We start from the raw sequence: 20,522 nt of genomic DNA, 5'->3' as shown, positions 1-20,522 counted from the left end.
CAATCCTTTTTGTAGCAAAGGACAAGCCTGGACAAACTCTTATATGAAGGAAAGTGCTCCCGAGGACATAAGGGAATTATCGTCAAGCTAGTTTTCATCACGCTCATATGATTCGCGTTCGTTACTTTGATAATTCGATATGTGGGTGGACCGGTACTTGGGTGCTGCCCTTCCTTGGACAAGCATCCCACTTATGGTTAACACCTATTGCAAGCATCCGCAACTACAAAAGAAGTATTAAGGTAAACCTAACCATAGCATGAAACATATGGATCCAAATCAGCCCCTTACGAAGCAACACATAAACTAGGGTTTAGGCTTCCGTCACTCTAGCAACCCATCATCTACTTATTACTTCCCAATGCCTTCCTCTAGGCCCAAATAATGGTGAAGTGTCATGTAGTCGACGTTCACATAACACCACTAGAGGAGAGACAACATACATCTCATCAAAATATTGAACGGATACCAAATTCACATGACTACTTATAGCAACACTTCTCCCATGTCCTCAGGAACAAACGTAACTACTCACAAATCATATTCATGTTCATAATCAGAGGGGTATTAATATGCATAAAGGATCTGAACATATGATCTTCCACCAAATAAACCAACTAGCATCAACTACAAGGAGTAATCAACACTACTAGCAACCCACAGGTACCAATCTGAGGTTTTGAGACAATGATTGGATACAAGAGATGAACTAGGGTTTGAGATGAGATGGTGCTAGTGAAGATGTTGATGGAGATTGAACCCCTACCGATGAGAGGGTCGATGGTGATGACGATGGTGATGATTTCCCCCTCCCGGAGGGATGTTTCCCCGGCAGAACAACTCCGCCGGAGCCCTAGATTTGTTTCGCCAGGTTCCGCCTCGTGGCGGCGGTGTTTCGTCCCGAAAGCTTTCTCCTTGTTTTTCTGGGATGAAAGACTTCATATAGCAGAAGATGGGAACCGAAGGCCTATCAGGGGGCCCACAAGACAGGGGGCGTGCCCAGGGGGTAGGGCACGCCCCCCACCCTCGTGGCCAGGGTCTGGGCCCCCTCTGGTTGATTCTTTCTCCAGTATTTTTTATATATTCCAAAACGTGCCTCCGTGAAGTTTCAGGACTTTTGGAGTTGTGCAGAATAGGTCTCTAATATTTGCTCCTTTTCCAGCCCAGAATCCCAGGTGCCGACATTCTCCCTCTTCATGTAAACCTTGTAAAATAAGAGAGAATAGCCATAAGTATTGTGACATAATGTGTAATAACAGCCCATAATGCAATAAATATCGATATAAAAGCATGATGCAAAATGGACGTATCAGGGCTCATCATCGCTTCCTCATATTTCGTAGGTTCGTCATGGTCAAGTAACATGACCTGCAGAACAGGATTACCATACCACTCTGGTGCAGATCGTACTGTGATTGACCTACGAGGTTCGGTAGTAACTTGATCTGAAGTTTCACGATCATCATCATTAGCTTCCTCACTAATTGGTGTAGGAATCACTGGGACTGATTTCTATGAAGAACTATTTTCCAATTTGGGAGAAGGTACAATTACCTCATCAAGTTCTACTTTCCTCCCACTCACTTCTTTCGAGAGAAACTCCTTCTCTAGAAAGGATCCATTTTTAGCAATGAATATCTTGCCTTCGGATCGATGATAGAAGGTGTACCCAACAGTCTCCTTTGGGTATCCTATGAAGACACATTTCTCTGATTTGGGTTCGAGCTTATCAGGTTGAAGTTTTTTCACATAAGCATCACAGCCCCAAACTTTAAGAAACGACAGCTTAGGTTTCTTGCCAAACCACAGTTCATATGCTGTCGTCTCAACGGATTTAGATAGTGCCCTATTTAACGTGAATGCAGCCGTCATGGATCGCACCATATCTAATAAAGTACGGTTACGACATTCGGACACACCATTACGCTGTGGTGTTCCAGGTGGCGTGAGTTGCGAAACTATTCCACATTGTTTCAAATGAAGACCAAACTCATAACTCAAATATTCACCTCCACGATCAGATCGTAGAAATTTTATTTCTTGTTACGATGATTTTGAAGGAAATATGCCCTAGAGGCAATAATCAAGTTGTTATTTATATTTCCTTATATCATGATAAATGTTTATTATTCATCCTAGAATTGTATTAACCGGAAACTTAGTACATGTGTGAATACATAGACAAACAGAGTGTCCCTAGTATGCCTCTACTTGACTAGCTCGTTAATCAAAGATGGTTAAGTTTCCTGACCATAGACATGTGTTGGCATTTGATGAACGGGATCACATCATTAGAGAATGATGTGATGGACAAGACCCATCCGTTAGCTTAGATAAATGATAGTTTAGTTTTATTGCTATTGCTTTCATCATGACTTATACATGTTCCTCTGACTATGAGATTATGAAACTCCCGAATACCGGAGGAACACCTTGTGTGCTATCAAACATCACAACGTAACTGGGTGATTATAAATATGCTCTACAGGTGTCTCCGATGGTGTTTGTTCAGTTGGCATAGATCGAGATTAGGATTTGTCACTCCATGTATCGGAGAGGTATCTCTGGGCCCTCTCGGTAATGCACATCACTATGAGCCTTGCAAGCAATGTGACTAATGAGTTAGTCATGGGATGATGCATTATGGAACGAGTAAAGAGACTTGCCGGTAACGAGATTGAACTAGGTATGATGATACCGACGATGGAATCTCGGGCAAGTAACATACCGATGACAAAGGGAACAACGTATGTTGTTATGCGGTTTGACCGATAAAGATCTTCGTAGAATATGTAGGAGCCAATATGAGCATCCGGGTTCCACTATTGGTTATTGACTGGAGATGTGTCTCGGTCATCTCTGCACAGTTCTCGAACCCGTAGGGTCCGCACGCTTAACGTTCGATGACGATTTATATTATGAGTTATGTGATTTGATGTACCGAAGTTTGTTCGGAGTCCTGGATGAGATCACGGACATGACGAGGAGTCTCGAAATGGTCGAGAGGTAAAGATTCATATATTGGAAGGTTACATTCGGACACCAGAATAGTTCGGGTCGTTTCGGATAAGTTTCGGAGTACCGGGGGTTACCGGACCCCCCCCCCCCCGGGAAGTTCATGGGCCTTCATGGGCCTTAGTGGAAAGAGGATAAGGGCCACAAGGGGAGCCCCCCCATGGCAAGTCCGAATTTGACAAGGGAGGGGGCGGCGCCACCCTCTTTCCTTCTCCCCCTCTTCCTCCTTCCCTCTCTCCCTCTCTTGGAAAGGAAGGGGACTCCAACTAGGATTGGGAACCCTAGTTGGACTCCCCTATGGCGTGCGCCCCCTTGGGCCAGCCACCTCTCCTCCCCCCTTTATATACATGGGAGGGGGCACACCAAGTCTTCTCTTAGCCGTGTGCGGTGCCCCCCTCCACAATTACATACCTCGGTCATATCGTCGTAGTGCTTAGGTGAAGCCCTGCGCCGGTAACTTCATCATCACCCTCGACATGCTACCTCTTGAGCATGTGTTGGTTTTCCCTTGAAGAGGAAAGGGTGATGTAGCAAAGTAGCGTAAGTATTTCCCTCGGTTTTTGAGAACCAAGGTATCAATCCAGTAGGAGACTACACGCAAGTCGCCTAGTACCTGCACAAACAAATAAGAACCTTGCAACCAACGCGATAAAGGGGTTGTCAATCCCTTCACGGCCACTTGCAAAAGTGAGATCTGATAAAGATAATAAGATAAATATTTTTGGTATTTTTGTTGTATAGATTGGAAAATAAAGATTGCAAAATAAATAGTATACTAGAATTGTAGATCGGAAACTTATATGATGTAAAGTAGACCCGGGGGCCATAGGTTTCACTAGTGGCTTCTCTCAAGATAGCATATATTACGGTGGGTGAACAAATTACTGACGAGCAATTGATAGAAAAGCGCATAGTTATGATGATATCTAAGGCAATGATCATGAATATAGGCATCGCGTCTATGTCAAGTAGACCGAAACGATTCTGCATCTACTACTATTACTCCACACATCGACCGCTATCCAGCATGCATCTAGAGTATTAAGTTCATAAGAACGGAGTAACGCATTAGGCAAGATGACATGATGTAGAGGGATCAACTCAAGCAATATGATATAAACCCCATCTTTTTATCCTCGATGGCAACAATACAATACGTGCCTTGCTGCCCCTGCAGTCACTAGGAAAGGACACCGCAAGATTGAACCCAAAGCTAAGCACTTCTCCCAATGCAAGAAAGATCAATCTAGTAGGCCAAACTAAATTGATAATTCGAAGAGACTTGCAAAGATATCAAATCATGCATATAAGAATTCAGAGAAGGATCAAATAATATTCATAGATAATCAAGTTCATAAACCCACAGTTCATCGGATCTTGGCAAACACACCGCAAAAGAGTATTACATCGAATAGATCTCCAAGAGGATCGAGGAGAACTTTGTATTGAGATCCAAAGAGAGAGAAGAAGCCATCTAGCTAATAACTATGGACCCGAAGGTCTGTGGTAAACTACTCACACATCATCGGAGAGGCTATGGTGTTGATGTAGAAGCCCTCCGTGATCGAATCCCCCTCCCGCAGATCGCTAGAAAAGGCCCCAAGATGGGATCTCACGGGTACAGAAGGTTGCGGTGGTGAAAAGCGGTTTCTTGGCTCCCCCAATGTTTTCAGGGTATAAGAGTATATGTAGGCGAAAGAAGTATGTCGGTGGAGCTGCGAGGGATCCATGAGGGTGGGGGCGCGCCTAGCCCCCTGGGCGCGCCCTCCTACCTCGTGGCCGCCTCATGGCTTCCATGACCTCCACTCCAAGTCTCCTGGATTGCGTTTGTTCCAAAATAGATCCTCGCGAAGGTTTCATTCCGTTTGGATTCCGTTTGATATTCCTTTTCTGCGAAACACCGAAATAGGCAAAAAAACAGCAAATTGCACTGGGCCTTCGGTTAATAGGTTAGTCCCAAAAATAATATAAAAAGGTATATTAAAGCCCATTAAACATCCAAAACAGATAATATAATAGCATGGAACAATCAAAAATTATAGATACGTTGGAGACGTATCAAGCATCCCCAAGCTTAATTCCTGCTCGTCCTCGAGTAGGTAAATGATAAAACAGAATTTTTGATGTGGAATGCTACCTAACATAATTTCAATGTAATTCTCTTTATTGTGGCATGAATGTTTAGATCCAAAAGATTCTAGACAAAGTTTTAATATTGACATAAAAATAGTAATACTTCAAGCATGCTAACCAAGCAATTGTGTCTTATCAAAATAACATTGCCAAAGAAAGCTTATCCCTACAAAATCATATAGTTTGGCCATGCTTCATTTTCGTCACACAAAATGCTCCCATCATGCACAACCCCAAGGACAAGCCGAGCAATTGGTTCATATTTTTTAACGCGCTTCAGCCTTTTCAACCCTTACGCAATACATGAGCGCAAGCCATCGATATAGCACTATAGGTGGAATAGCATATGATGATGGGGGTTATGTGAGAAGACAAAAAAGGAGAAAGTCTCACATTGACGCAACTAATCAACGGGCTATGGAGATGCCCATCAATTGATGTCAATGCGAGGAGTAGGGATTGCCATGCAACGGATGCACTAGAGCTATAAATATGTGAAAGCTCATCAAAAGAAACTAAGTGGGTGTGCATCCAACTTGCTTGCTCACGAAGACCTAGGGAATTTTGAGGAAGCCCATCATTGGAATATACAAGCCAAGTTCTATAATGAAAAATTCCCACTAGTATATGAAAGTGACAAAATAAGAAACTCTCTATCATGAAGATCATGGTGCTATTTTAAAGCACAAGTGTGGAAAAAGGATAGTAACATTGTCCCTTCTTTCTTTTTCTCTCATTTTTTTTGTTTGGGCTTCTTTGGCCTCTTTTTTTATTTGGGCTTCTTTGGCCTCTCTTTTTTCCATCCGGAGTCTCATCCCGACTTGTGGGGGAATCATAGTCTCCATCATCCTTTCCTCACATGGGACAATGCTCTAATAATGATGATCATCACACTTTTATTTATTTACAACTCAATATTACAACTCGATTCTAGAACAAAAATATGACTCTATGTGAATGCCTCCGGCGGTGTACCGGGATATGCAATGAATTGATGTCTACTACGCAACCTTCTTCTTGCAGACATTGTCGGGCCTCCAAGTGCAGAGGTTTGTAGGACAGTAGCAAATTTCCCTCAAGTGGATGACCTAAGGTTTATCAATCCGTGGGAGGCGTAGGTTGAAGACGGTCTCTCTCAAACAACTCTGCAACCAAATAACAAAGAGTCTCTTGTGTCCCCAACACACCCAATACAATGATAAGTTGTATAGGTGCACTAGTTCGGCGAAGAGATGGTGATACAAGTGCAATATGGATGGTAGATATAGGTTTTTGTAATCTGAAAATATAAAAACAGCAAGGTAACTCATGATAAAAGTGAGCACAAATGGTATTGCAATGCGTTTAAACAAGGCCTAAGGTTCATACTTTCACTAGTGCAAGTTATCTCAAGAATAATAGCATAATTAGATCATATAACAATCCCTCAACATGCAACAAAAAGTCACTCCAAAGTCACTAATAGCGGAGAACAAACGAAGAGATTATTGTAGGGTACAAAACCACCTCAAACTTATCCTTTCTAATCGATCTATTCAAGAGTCCGTAGTAAAATAACACGAAGCTATTCTTTTCGTTTGATCTATCCTAGAGTTCGTACTAGAATAACATCTTAAGACACACATCAACCAAAACCCTAATGTCACCTGGATACTCCAATGCCACCACAAGTATCCGTGGGTATGATTATACGATATGCATCACACAATCTCAGATTCATCTATTAAAACCAACACAAAGTACTTCAAAGAGTGCCCCAAAGTTTCTACCGGAGAGTCAAGACACACACCTGTGCCAACCCCTATGCATAAGTTCACAAGGTCACTGAACCCGCTAGTTGATCACCAAAACATACATCAAGTAGATCACGTGAATATCCCAGTGTCACCATAGATAAGCACATGCAAGACATACATCAAGTGTTCTCAAATCCTTAAAGACTCAATCTGATAAGATAACTTCAAAGGGAAAAATCAATCCATTACAAGAGAGTAGAGGGGGTGAAACATCACAAGATCCAACTATAATAGCAAAGCTCGCGATACATCAAGATCGTGCCGAATCAAGAACACGAGAGAGAGAGAGAGAGAGAGATCAAACACATAGCTACTGGTACATACCCTCAGCCCTGAGGGTGAACTACTCCCTTCTCATCATGGAGAGCGCCGGGATGATAAAGATGGCCACCGGTGAGGGATCCCCCCTTCGGCAGGGTGCCGGAACAGGGCGCCGATTGGTTTTTTGGTGGCTACAGAGGCTTGCGGTAGCGGAACTCCCAATCTAGGTTATGTTCTGGAAGTTTGGGTATATATAAGAGGTTTTGGCATCGGGAACAAGTCAGGGGGGTCTCCGAGGTGACCACGAGGTAGGGGGCGCGCCCAGGGGGTAGGGCGTGCCCCCCACCCTTGTGGGTGCCTCGGTACTCTTCTGGCCCATCTCTGATACTTCGTGGGCTTCTTCTGGTCCAAAAATAATCTCCGTGAAGTTTCAGGTCAATTGGACTCTGTTTGGTTTTCTTTTTCTGCGATACTCAAAAACAAGGAAAAAAACAGAAACTGGCACTGGCATTGGGCTCTAGGTTAATAGGTTAGTCCCAAAAATCATATAAAATAGCATATAAAACATCCTAGATGGATAATATAATAGCATGGAACAATCAAAAATTATAGATACGTTGGAGACGTATCAAGCATCCCCAAGCTTAATTCTTGCTCATCCTCGAGTAGGTAAATGATAAAAATAGAATTTTTGATGTGGAATGCTACCTAACATAATTTTCAATGTAATTTTCCTTATTGTGGCATGAATGTTCAGGTCCGAAAGATCCAAGACAAAAGTTTAATATTGACATAAAAACAATAATACTTCAAGCATACTAACCAAGCAATTATGTCTTCTCAAAATAACATAGCCAAAGAAAGTTCATCCCTACAAAATCATATAGTTTGGCCATGCTTCATTTTCGTCACACAAAATGCTCCCATCATGCACAACCCCGATGACAAGCCAAGCAATTGTTTCATACTTTAGTATTCTCAAACTTTTTCAACTTTCACGCAATACATGAGCGTGAGCCATGGACATAGCACTATGGGTGGAATAGAATATGATGATGGAGGTTGTGTTGGAGAGGACAAAAAGGAGAAAGTGTCACATTGACGCGGCTAATCAACGGGCTATGGAGATGCCCATCAATTGATATGAATGCGAGGAGTAGGGATTGCCATGCAACGGATGCACTAGAGCTATAAATGTATGAAATCTCGACAAAAGAAACTAAGTGGGTGTGCATCCAACTTGCTTGCTCACGAAGACCTAGGGCATTTGAGGAAGCCCATTGTTGGAATAAACAAGCCAAGTTCTATAATGAAAAATTCCCACTGGTATATGAAAGTGACAATATAAGAGACTCTCTATCATGAAGATCATGGTGCTACTTTGAAGCACAAGTGTGGAAAAATGATAGAAGCATTGTCCCTTCTGGACCTTTATTTGGCCTTTCTCTTTTTTTTCTTTTTTTTGTTTTTTTGGCCTTTTTTTCTTTTTTTGGGACAATGCTCTAATAATGATGATCATCACACTTCTATTTATTTACAACTCAAGGATTACAACTCGATACTAGAACAAAGTATGACTCTATATGAGTGCCTCCGGCGGTGTACCGGGATGGGCAATGAAACAAGAGTGACATGTATGAAAATATGCATGGTGGCCTTGCCACATATACGATGTCAACTACATGATCATGCAAGGCAATATGACAATGATGAAGTGTGTCATAATAAACAGAACGGTGGAAAGTTGCATGGCAATATATCTCGGAATGGCTATGGAAATGCCATAATAGGTAGGTATGGTGGCTGTTTTGAGGAAGATATAAGGAGGCTTATGTGTGATAGAGTGTATCATATCACGGGGTTTGGATGCACTGGCGAAGTTTGCACCAACTCTCGAGGTGAGAAAGGGCAATGCATGGTACCGAAGAGGCTAGCGATGATGGAAGGGTGAGAGTGCGTATAATCCATGGACTCAACATTAGTCATAAAGAACTCACATACTTATTGAAAAAATCTACAAGTCACCAAAACCAAGCACTGCGCGCATGCTCCTAGGGGGATAGATTGGTAGGAAAAGACCATCGCTCGTCCCCGACCGCCACTCATAAGGAGGACAATCAAAGAAACACCTCATGCTTCAAATTTGTTACACAACAGTCACCATACGTGCATGCTATGGAACTTGCAAACCTCAACACAAGTATTTCTCAAATTCACAATTACTCAACTAGAATGACTCTAATATCACCATCTTCATATCTCAAAACAATCATCAAGTATCAAACTTCTCATAGTATTCAATGCACTCTATGTGAAATTTTTTATTATAACCATCTTGGATGCCTATCATATTATGACTAATTTTATAGCCAAAGCAAATTACCATGCTGTTCTAAAAGACTCTCAAAATAATATAAGTGAGGCATGAGAGATCAATAATTTCTATAAAATAAAACCACCACCATGCTCTAAAAGATATAAGTGAAGCATTAGAGCAAAATTATCTAGCTCAAAAGATATAAGTGAAGCACATAGAGTATTCTAATAAATTTCGATTCATGTGTGTCTCTCCCAAAAGATGTGTACAGCAAGGATGATTGTGGTAAATTAAAAAGCAAAGACTCAAATCATACAAGACGCTGCAAGCAAAACACATATCATGTGGTGAATAAAAATATAGCCTCAAGTAAAGTTACCAATAGACGAAGACGAAAGAGGGGATGCCTTCCGGGGCATCCCCGAGCTTAGGCTTTTGGTTGTCCTTGAATTTTACCTTGGGGTGCCTTGGGCATCCCCAAGCTTAGGCTCTTGCCACTCCTTATTCCATAATCCATCAAATCTTTACCCAAAAACTTGAAAACTTCACAACACAAAACTCAACAGAAAATCTCATGAGCTCCGTTAGTATAAGAAAACAAACCACCACTTTAAGGTACTGTAATGAACTCATTATTTATTTATATTGGTGTTAAACCTACTGTATTCCAACTTCTCTATGGTTCATAACCCCCGATACTAGCCATAGATTCATCAAAATAAGCAAACAACACACGAAAAACAGAATCTGTCAAAAACAGAACAGTCTGTAGCAACCTGATTTGTTCAAATACTTTTGGAACTCCAAAAATTCCTAAAAACTCGGAAAACCTGGATAATTTGTATAATGATCTACTGCAAAAAGAATTGGTATTTTATCACGTTCTGGTGAATTTTAACAATTATTTTCGTGAGCGTAAAGTTTCTGTCTTTTTCAGCAAGATCAAACAACTATCACCCAAGAAGATCCTATTGGTTCTACTTGACATAAACACTAATTAAAACATAAAACCACATATATACAGAGGCTAGATGAATTATTTATTACTAAACAGAAACAAAAAGCAAGGAACAAAAATAAAATTGGGTTGCCTCCCAACAAGCGCTATCGTTTAACGCCCCTAGCTAGGCATAAAAACAAGAATAGATCTAAGTATTATCATATTTGGTAGGCAATTCTTCAATAGAACACTTATAACCCTTAGGAGTTTCCTTCTTTTTATTAATGATCAAACTTGTAGGCAAGAAATCAAGAAATTCATTGGTAGCAAAAGGTTCCTTAATGATAGCGAAAAAGTTGGGGTGAACACTTATTGATTTGAGATCCGCATTTTCCTTACTGGAAGATTCACCCTTATTTTCAGGAACATACATAAATTTGGAAACTTTGGTAGTAGGAGGATTCGAAGTGTTTCTTACGGTAGAAAAGGCAGACCCTAAATTGTTAATAATATCCTCAAGTTTATCAATTCTAGTGGAATCTTGGTCTATCTTTTCATTAACTATGGGTTCTTTTTCTCGAAAAAAATTCAGAGTAACTCCTACCTTAGATCCATATTGGGTAATTTGGTTATGGATCTTTTTATCCAAATTCTCAATCAACTCTACAGTGGCACCTTTATTTTCGATAATTTCAAGTCTTTGCATCACATGTTCCAAAGTTAAAATAGTTCCATTGACCAAAAGAGGTGGTGGGCCAAACAAATCTAACATAGCATTATAAGAATCAAAAGTATGGCTACCCAAGAAATTCCCTCCGATAATGGTATGAAGAATATATCTGTTCCAAGGAGTAATGCCTACATAAAAATTGCGAACAAGAACGGAAGTAGATTGCTTCCAAGTAGATCTATTCTGAGCATTGCAAATTCTATGCCAAGCATCTTTTAGATTTTCTCCCTCCCTTTGTTTAAAATTAAGAACTTCATGATCGGGAGTAGTAACAATGATAGAAGGACTAGCCATAATGGCAAAACAAACGATCTAACACACGGACACACAAGAAGCAAGCGGCAAGAAGCGAACGAAAAAGGGGGAATAAAACGGCAAAGGTGAAGTGGGGGAGAGGAAAACGAGAGGCAAATGGCAAATAATGTAATGCGAGGGATAAGAGTTTGTCATGGGTACTTGGTATGTCTTGACTTTTGCGTAGATCTCCCCGGCAACGGCGCCAGAAATCCTTCTTTCTACCTCTTGAGCATGCGTTGGTTTTCCCTTGAAGAGGAAAGGGTGATGCAGCAAAGTAGCGTAAGTATTTCCCTCAGTTTTTTAGAACCAAGGTATCACTCCAGTAGGAGACTACACGCAAGTCGCCTAGTACCTGCAGAAACAAATAAGAACCTTGCAACCAACGCGATAAAGGGGTTTTCAATCCCTTCACGGCCACTTGCAAGAGTGAGATCTGATAAAGATAATAAGATAAATATTTTTGGTATTTTTTTGTATAGATTGGAAAATAAAGATTGCAAAATAAATAGTAAACTAGAATTATAGATCGGAAACTTATATGATGTAAAGTAGACCTTGGGGCCATATGTTTTACTAGTGGCTTCTCTCAAGATAGCATATATTACGGTGGATGAACAAATTACTGCCGAGAAATTGATAGAAAAGCGCATAGTTATGATGATATCTAAGGCAATGATCATGAATATAGGCATCACGTCCGTGTCAAGTAGACCGAAACGATTCTGCATCTACTACTATTAATCCACACATCAACCGCTATCCAACATGCATCTAGAGTATTAAGTTCATAAGAACGGAGTAACGCATTAGGCAAGATGACATGATGTAGAGGGATAAACTCAAGCAATATGATATAAACCCCATCTTTTTATCCTCGATGGCAACAATACAATACGTGCCTTGCTGCCCCTGCTATCACTGGGAAAGGACAATGCAAGATTGAACCCAAAGCTAAGCACTTCTCCCATTCCAAGAAAGATCAATCTAGTAGGCCAAACTAAACCGATAATTCAAAGAGACTTGCAAATATATCAAATCATGCATATAAGAATTTAGAGAAGGATCACATAATATTCATAGATAATCAAGTTCATAAACCCACAATTCATCGGATCTCGGCAAACACACCGCAAAAGAGTATTACATCAAATAGATCTCCAAGAGGATCGAGGAGAACTTTGTATTGAGATCCAAAGAGAGAGAAGAAGCCATCTAGCTAATAACTATGGACCCGAAGGTCTGTGGTAAACTACTCACACATCATCGGAGAGGCTATGGTGTTGATGTAGAAGCCCTCCATGAACGAATCCCCCTCCGGCAGATCGCCGGAAAAGGCCCCAAGATGGGATCTCATGGGTACAGAAGGTTGCGGCGGTGGAAAAGAGGTTTCTTGGCTCTCCCCCCCCGATGTTTTCAGGGTATAAGAGTATATATAGGCGAAGGAAGTATGTCGGTGGAGCTACGAGGGTGGGGGCGCGCCTACCCCCCTGGGCGCACCCTCCTACCTCGTGGCCGCCTCCTGGCTTCCTTGACCTCCACTCCAAGTCTCCTGGATTGCGTTTGTTCCAAAAAAGATCCTCGCGAAAGTTTCATTCCGTTTGGATTCTGTTTGATATTCCTTTTCTGTGAAACACTGAAATAGGCAAAAAAAACAGCAAATTGCATTGGGCCTTCGGTTAATAGGTTAGTCCCAAAAATAATACTCCGTCCATCCCAAAATAAGTGTCTCAAGCTTAGTACAACTATGTACTAGAGCTAGTACAAAGTTGAGACATTTATGTTGAGACAGAGGAAGTATAAAAAGGTATATTAAAGCCCATTAAACATCCAAAACAGATAATATAATTGCATGGAACAATCAAAAATTATATATATGTTGGAGACGTATCACGCCACGCCGTCGTGCTGATGGAACTCTCTCTCGTCCTCAACTGGATCAACAGATCGAGGGACGTCATCGAGCTGAACGTGTGCTGAACGCGGAGGTGCCGTACGTTCGGTGCTTGAATCGGTTGGATCGCGAAGACGTTCGACTACATCAACCGCGTTACTAAACACTTCCGCTTTTGGTGTACGAGGGTACATGGACACACTCTCCCCGCTCGTTGCTATGCATCTCCTAGATAGATCTTGCGTGATCGTAGGTAAAATTTTCGAAGTACTGCGTTCCCCAACAGATTTTCCACTTCACTCTGAAATTCTTTGAACTTTTGAAATGTTTCAGACTTATGTTAATTAAGTAGATATACCCATATCTGCTCAAATCATCTTTGAAGGTCAGAAAATAACGATACCCGCCGCGAGCCTCAACACTCATCGGACCGCATACATCAGTATGTATTATTTCCAACAAGTCAGTTGCTCGCTCCATTGTTCCGGAGAACGGAGTCTTAGTCATCTTGCCCATGAGGCATGGTTCGGAAGCATCAAGTGATTCATAATCAAGTGATTCCAAAAGTCCATCAGCATGGAGTTTCTCCATGCCCTTTACACCAATATGACCTAAACGGCAGTACCACAAATAAGTTGCAGTATCATTATTAACTTTGCATCTTCTGGCTTCAATATTATGAATATGTGTACCACTACAATCGAGATTCAACAAAAATAGACCACTCATCAAGGGTGCATGACCATAAAAGATATTACTCATATAAATAGAACAATCATTATTCTCTGATTTAAAGGAATAACCGTCTCGCATTAAACAAGATCCAGATATAATGTTCATGCTCAGCGCTGGCACCAAATAACAATTATTTAGGTCTAAAACTAATCCCGACGGTAGATGTAGAGGTAGCGTGCTGACGGTGATCACATCGACTTTGGAACCATTTCCCACACGCATCGTCACCTCGTCCTTAGCCAATCTTCGTTTAATCTGTAGCCCCTGTTTCGAGTTGCAAATATGAGCAACAGAACCAGTATCAAATACCCAGGCGCTACTACGAGCATTAGTAAGGTACACATCAATAACATGTATATCAAATATACCTTTCACTTTACCATCCTTGTTATCCGCCAAATACTTGGGGCAGTTCCGCTTCCAGTGACGAGTCCCTTTGCAGTAGAAGCACTCAGTTTCAGGCTTAGGTCCAGACTTGGGCTTCTTCCCTTGAGCAGCAACTTGCTTGCTGTTCTTCTTGAAGTTACCCTTCTTCCCTTTGCCCTTTTTCTTGAAACTAGTGGTCTTGTTAACCATCAACACTTGATGCTCCTTCTTGATTTCTACCTTCGCAGCCTTTAGCATCGCGAAGAGCTCGGGAATTGTCTTTTCCATCCCTTGCATATTATAGTTCATCACGAAGCCTTTATAGCTTGGTGGCAGTGATTGAAGAACTCTGTCGATGACACTATCATCAGGAAGATTAACTCCCAGTTGAGTCAAGTGGTTATGATACCCAGACATTTTGAGTATATGTTCACTGACAAAACTATTCTCCTCCATCTTGCATCTATAGAACTTGTTGGAGACTTCATATCTCCCAACTCGGGCATTTGCTTGAAATATTGACTTCAACTCCTGGAACATCTCATATGCTCCATGACGTTCAAAACGTCTTTGAAGTCCCGACTCTAAGACATAAAGCATGGCACACTGAACTATCGAGTAGTCATCAGCTTTGCTCTGCTAGACGTTCATAACGTCCGGAGTTGCTCCTGCAGCGGGCCTTGCACCTAGCGGTGCTTCCAGGACGTAATTCTTCTGTGCAGCAATGACGATAATCCTCAAGTTATGGACCCATTCTGTGTAGTTGCTAACGTCATCTTTCAACTTAACTTTCTCTAGGAACGCATTAAAATTCAAGGGAATGGTAGCACGGGCCATTGATCTACAACAGCATAGACATGCAAACACTATCAAGTACTAAGTTCATGACAAATTAAAGTTCAATTAATCATATTACTAAAGAACTCCCACTTAGATAGACATTCCTCTAGTCATCTAAATGATCACGTGATCCATATCAACTAAACCATGTCCGATCATCACGTGAGATGGAGTAGTTTTCAATGGTGAACATATCTATGTTGATCATATCTACTATATGATTCACGGTCGACCTTTCGGTCTCAGTGTTCCGAGGCCATATCTGCATATGCTAGGCTTGTCAAGTTTGACCCGAGTATTCTGCACATGCAAAACTGGCTTCCACCCATTGTATGTGAACGTAGAGCTTATCACACCCGATCATCACGTGGTGTCTCGGCACGACGAGCTGTAGCAACGGTGCATTCTCAGGGAGAACACTTATACCTGGAAATTTAGTGAGGGATCATCTTATAATGCTACCGCCGTACTAAGCAAAATAAGGTGCATAAAGGATAAACATCACATGCAATCAAAATATGTGACATGATATGACCATCATCATCTTGTGCCTTTGATCTCCATCTCCAAAGCACCGTCATGATCTCCATAGTCACCGGCTTGACACCTTGATCTCCATCGTAGCTTCATTGTCGTCTCGTCAACTATTGCTTCTACGACTATCGCTACCGCTTAGTGATAAAGTAAAGCAATTACATGGCGATTGCATTTCATACAATAAAGCGACAATCATAAGGCTCCTGCCAGTTGCCGATAACTTATACAAAACATGATCATCTCATACAACAATTTATATTTCATCACGTCTTGACCATATCACATCGCAACATGCCCTGCAAAAACAAGTTAGACATCCTCTACTTTGTTGTTGCAAGTTTTACGTGGCTGCTATGGGCTTTTAGCAAGAACCGTTCTTACCTACGCATCAAAACCACAACGATTTTTCATCAAGTGTGCTGTTTTAACCTTCAACAGGGACCGGACGTAGTCAAACTCGATTCAACTAAAGTTGGAGAAACAGACACCCGCCAGCCACCTATGTGCGAAGCTCGTCGGTAGAACCAGTCTCATGAACGCAGTCATGTAATGTCGGTCTGGGCCGCTTCATCCAACAATACCGCCGAATCAAAGTAAGACGTTGGTGCTAAGCAGTATGACTATTATCGCCCACAACTCTTTGTGTTCTATTCGTGCATATCATCTACCCATAGACCTGGCTCTGATACCACTGTTGGGGAGCGTAGTAATTCAAAAACATTCCTACGATCATGCAAGAGAGGGTCAAGGCAGAGGAGAGTGTGTGTCCACGTACCCTCATAGACCGAAAGCGGAAGCGTTTAGTTAACGCGGTTGATGTAGTCGAACGTCTTCACGATCCAACCGATCCAAGTACCGAACGTACGGCACCTCCGTGTTCAGCACACGTTCAGCTCGATGACGTCCCTCGAGCTCTTGATCCAGTAGAGGGTCGAGGGAGAGTTCCGTCAGCACGACGGCGTGGCGATGGTGTTGGTGATGTGATCCGCATAGGGCTTCGCCTAAGCACTACGACGCTATGACTGGAGGAGTAAACTGTGGAAGGGGGCACCACACACGGCTAAGAAACAACTGTTGTGCCTTTGGGGTGCCCCCCTGCCCACGTATATAAAGGAGGGGGGTAGGAGGAGGCCGGCCCAAGGGGGAGCGCCAAGAGGGGGAGTCCTACTAGGACTCCGTTCCTAGTAGGATTCCCCCCTTTCCTTCCAACGGAGAGGGGGAAAGCGGAAAGGAGGGAGAAGGAGAAGGAAAGAGGGGGGCCGCGCCCCCTCCCCTTGTCCAATTCGGATTGGGCAAGGGGGGCGCCACCTCCCGTGGCCTGCCTCCTCTCCTCCACTATGGCCCAATAGGCCCATTAACTTTCCCGGGGGGTTCTGGTAGCCTCTCGGTACTCCAAAAAATCTCCAAACCTTATCAGAACCATTCCGGAGTCCGTATATAACCTTCCAATATATCAATCTTTACCTCTCAACCATTTCGAGACTCCTCGTCATGTCCGTGATCTCATCCGGGACTCCAAACAAACTTCGGTCACCAAAACACATAACTCATAATACAAATCGTCATCGAACGTTAAGCGTGCAAACCCTACAGGTTCGAGAACTATGTAGACATGACCGAGACACATCTCCGGTTAATAACCAATAGCGGAACTTGGATGCTCATATTGGCTCCTACATATTCTACGAAGATCTTTATCGGTCAAACCGCATAACAACATACGTCAATCCCTTTGTCATCGGTATGTTACTTGCCCGAAATTTAATCGTCGGTATCATCATACCTAGTTCAATCTCGTTACCGGCAAGTCTCTTTACTCGTTCTATAATGCATCATCCCGCAACAAACTCATTAGTCACATTGCTTGCAAGGCTAATAGTGATGTGCATTACTGAGAGGGCCTAGAGATACCTCTCTAATACACGGAGTGACAAATCCTAATCTCGATCTATGCCAACTCAACAAACACCTTTGGAGACACCTGTAGAGCATCTTTATAAACACCCAGTTATGTTGTGATGTTTGATATCACACAAGGTGTTCCTTCGGTATTCGGGAGTGCATAATCTCATAGTCAGAGGAACATGTATAAGTCATGAAGAAAGCAATAGCAATAAAACTAAATGATCATTATGCTAAGCTAACAGATGGGTCTTGTCCATCACATCATTCTCTAATGATGTGATCCCGTTGATCAAATGACAACACATGTCTATGGTCAGGAAACTTAACCATCTTTGATTAACGAGCTAGTCAAGTAGAGGCATACTAGGGACACTCTGTTTGTCTATGTATTCACACATGTACCAAGTTTTCGGTTAATACAATTCTAGCATGAATAATAAACATTTATCATTATATAAGGAAATATAAATAACAACTTTATTATTGCCTCTCGGGCATATTTCCTTCAGTTGTTCAAAGAAAATCTTATCTATTTCATTTTTCTCATGCATATGTAAATCATTTCATGGTCTGGCAAATATTGTTCTAAAGGATCAGTAGGAGGGACAACAATAGAAGCAAGACCTATTATTTCATCCTTACTAGGCAATTCTTTTTCATGAAGCTTTCTACTAAACTTAGAAAAATTAAACTCATGAGACTCATCACCAAAGCTAACACCGACAATTTGTTTCTCAAAATCTATCTTAGCATTAACGGTGTTCAAGAAAGGTCTACCAAAGATAATGGGACAAAAGTCATCTTGTGGGGAACCAAGAACAAGGAAATCAGTAGGGTATTTTATTTTCCCACACAAGACTTCAACATCTCTAACAATCCCAATTGGTGATATAGTGTCTCTATTAGCAAGTTTAATAGTAACATCTATGTCTTCTATCTCTGCGGGTGCTATGTCATTCATAATTTCTTGATATAAGGAATAAGGAATAGCACTCACACTAGCACATATGTCACATAGACCATGATAACAGTGATCTCCTATTTTAACTGAGACAACAGGCATGCCAACAATAGGTCTATGATTATCCTTTTTATCAGGTTTGGCAATTCTAGCAGCTTCTTCACAGAAGTAAATAACATGCCCATCTACGTTTTCTTCCAGGAGATCCTTAATCATAGATACACTAGGTTCTACTTTAATTTGTTCATCAGGTTTAGGTGTTCTAATATAACTTTTGTTAACCATGGTTGAAACTTTAGCATGTTCCTTTATCCTAACAGGGAAAGGTGGTTTCTCAATATAAGCAGTAGAAACAACTGGATCAACATTATAAATTATGGTTTCCTCTTTAATTGGTACCGGTTCTTTAATTTCTTATTTAATAGGTGGGTGATATTTGAACCACTTCTCCTTAGGGAGATCAACATGAGTAGCAAATGATTCACAAAAGGAGGCTACTATCTCAGAGTCAAGTCCATATTTAGTGCTAAACTTTTGAAAAGCTTTGGTATTCATAAAAGACTTAACACAATCATACTTAAGCTTAATACCTGACTCTTTACCTTCGTCGAGTTCCCAATCTTTAGAGTTGCATTTAATTCTTTCCAAAAGATCCCACCGGAATTCAATAGTCTTCTTCATAAAAGAACTAGTACAAGAAGTATCAAGCATGGATTGATTATCACAACAAAGCTGAGCATAAAAGTTCTGGATAATAATTTCTCTTGAGAGCTCATGGTTGGGGCATGAATATAACATTGACTTAAGCCTCCCCCAAGCTAGAGCGATACTTTCTCCTTCACGAGGCCAAAAATTATATATATAATTCCGATCACGATGAACTTGGTTCATAGGATATTTTTTTGGTGAAACTCCAATTTCAATCGATTCCAATTCCAAGATCCAATTTATCATCGCATAGCCTATTCCATGCCAATGCTTTTCCCTTCAAAGATAAGGGGAAAACCTTTTTCATAACTTCATCTCTGGGCAAACCTGCAAGCTTAAACAATCCACAAATTTGTTCCACATATATCAAGTGCATATCAGGATATTCGGTTCCATCTCCTGCATAAGGATTCGCTAGGAGTTGTTCTATCATACCCAAAGAAATTTCATATTCAACATTTTCAGTAGGTGCAGTAGGTTGAGGCGTAGCTAATTGTTGTTCCAGTCGAGGTGAAGAAACCCCGAACAAACCCCTCAAAGGATTGTTTTCCATAGTAACTAAAGGAAATATGCCCTGGAAGCAATAATAAAGTTGTTATTTATATTTCCTTATATCATGATAAATGTTTATTATTCACGCTTGAATGGTATTAACCGGAAACTTGGTACATGTGTGGATACATAGACAAACAGAGTGTCCCTAGTATGCCTCTACTTGACTAGCTCGTTAATCAAAGATGGTTAAGTTTCCTAGCCATAGACATGTGTTGTCATTTGATGAACGGGATCACATCATTAGAGAATGATGTGATGGACAAGACCCATCCATTAGCTTAGCATAATGATCGTTTAGTTTTTATTGCTATTGCTTTCTTCATGACTTATGCATGTTCCTCGGACTATAAGATTATGCAACTCCCGAATACTGGAAGAACGCCTTGTGTGCTACAAAATCACAACGTTACTGGGTGATTATAAAGATGCTCTACAGGTGTCTCCGATGGTGTTTGTTGAGTTAGCATAGATCGAAATTAGGATTTGTCACTCCATGTATCGGAGAGGTATCTCTGGGCCCTCTCGCTAATGCACA

The sequence above is a fragment of the Aegilops tauschii genome, chromosome 3 (genome assembly GCF_002575655.3).
Source record: "Aegilops tauschii subsp. strangulata cultivar AL8/78 chromosome 3, Aet v6.0, whole genome shotgun sequence".
Taxonomy (NCBI): domain Eukaryota; kingdom Viridiplantae; phylum Streptophyta; class Magnoliopsida; order Poales; family Poaceae; genus Aegilops; species Aegilops tauschii.
This window is presented reverse-complemented; position numbering follows the sequence as displayed.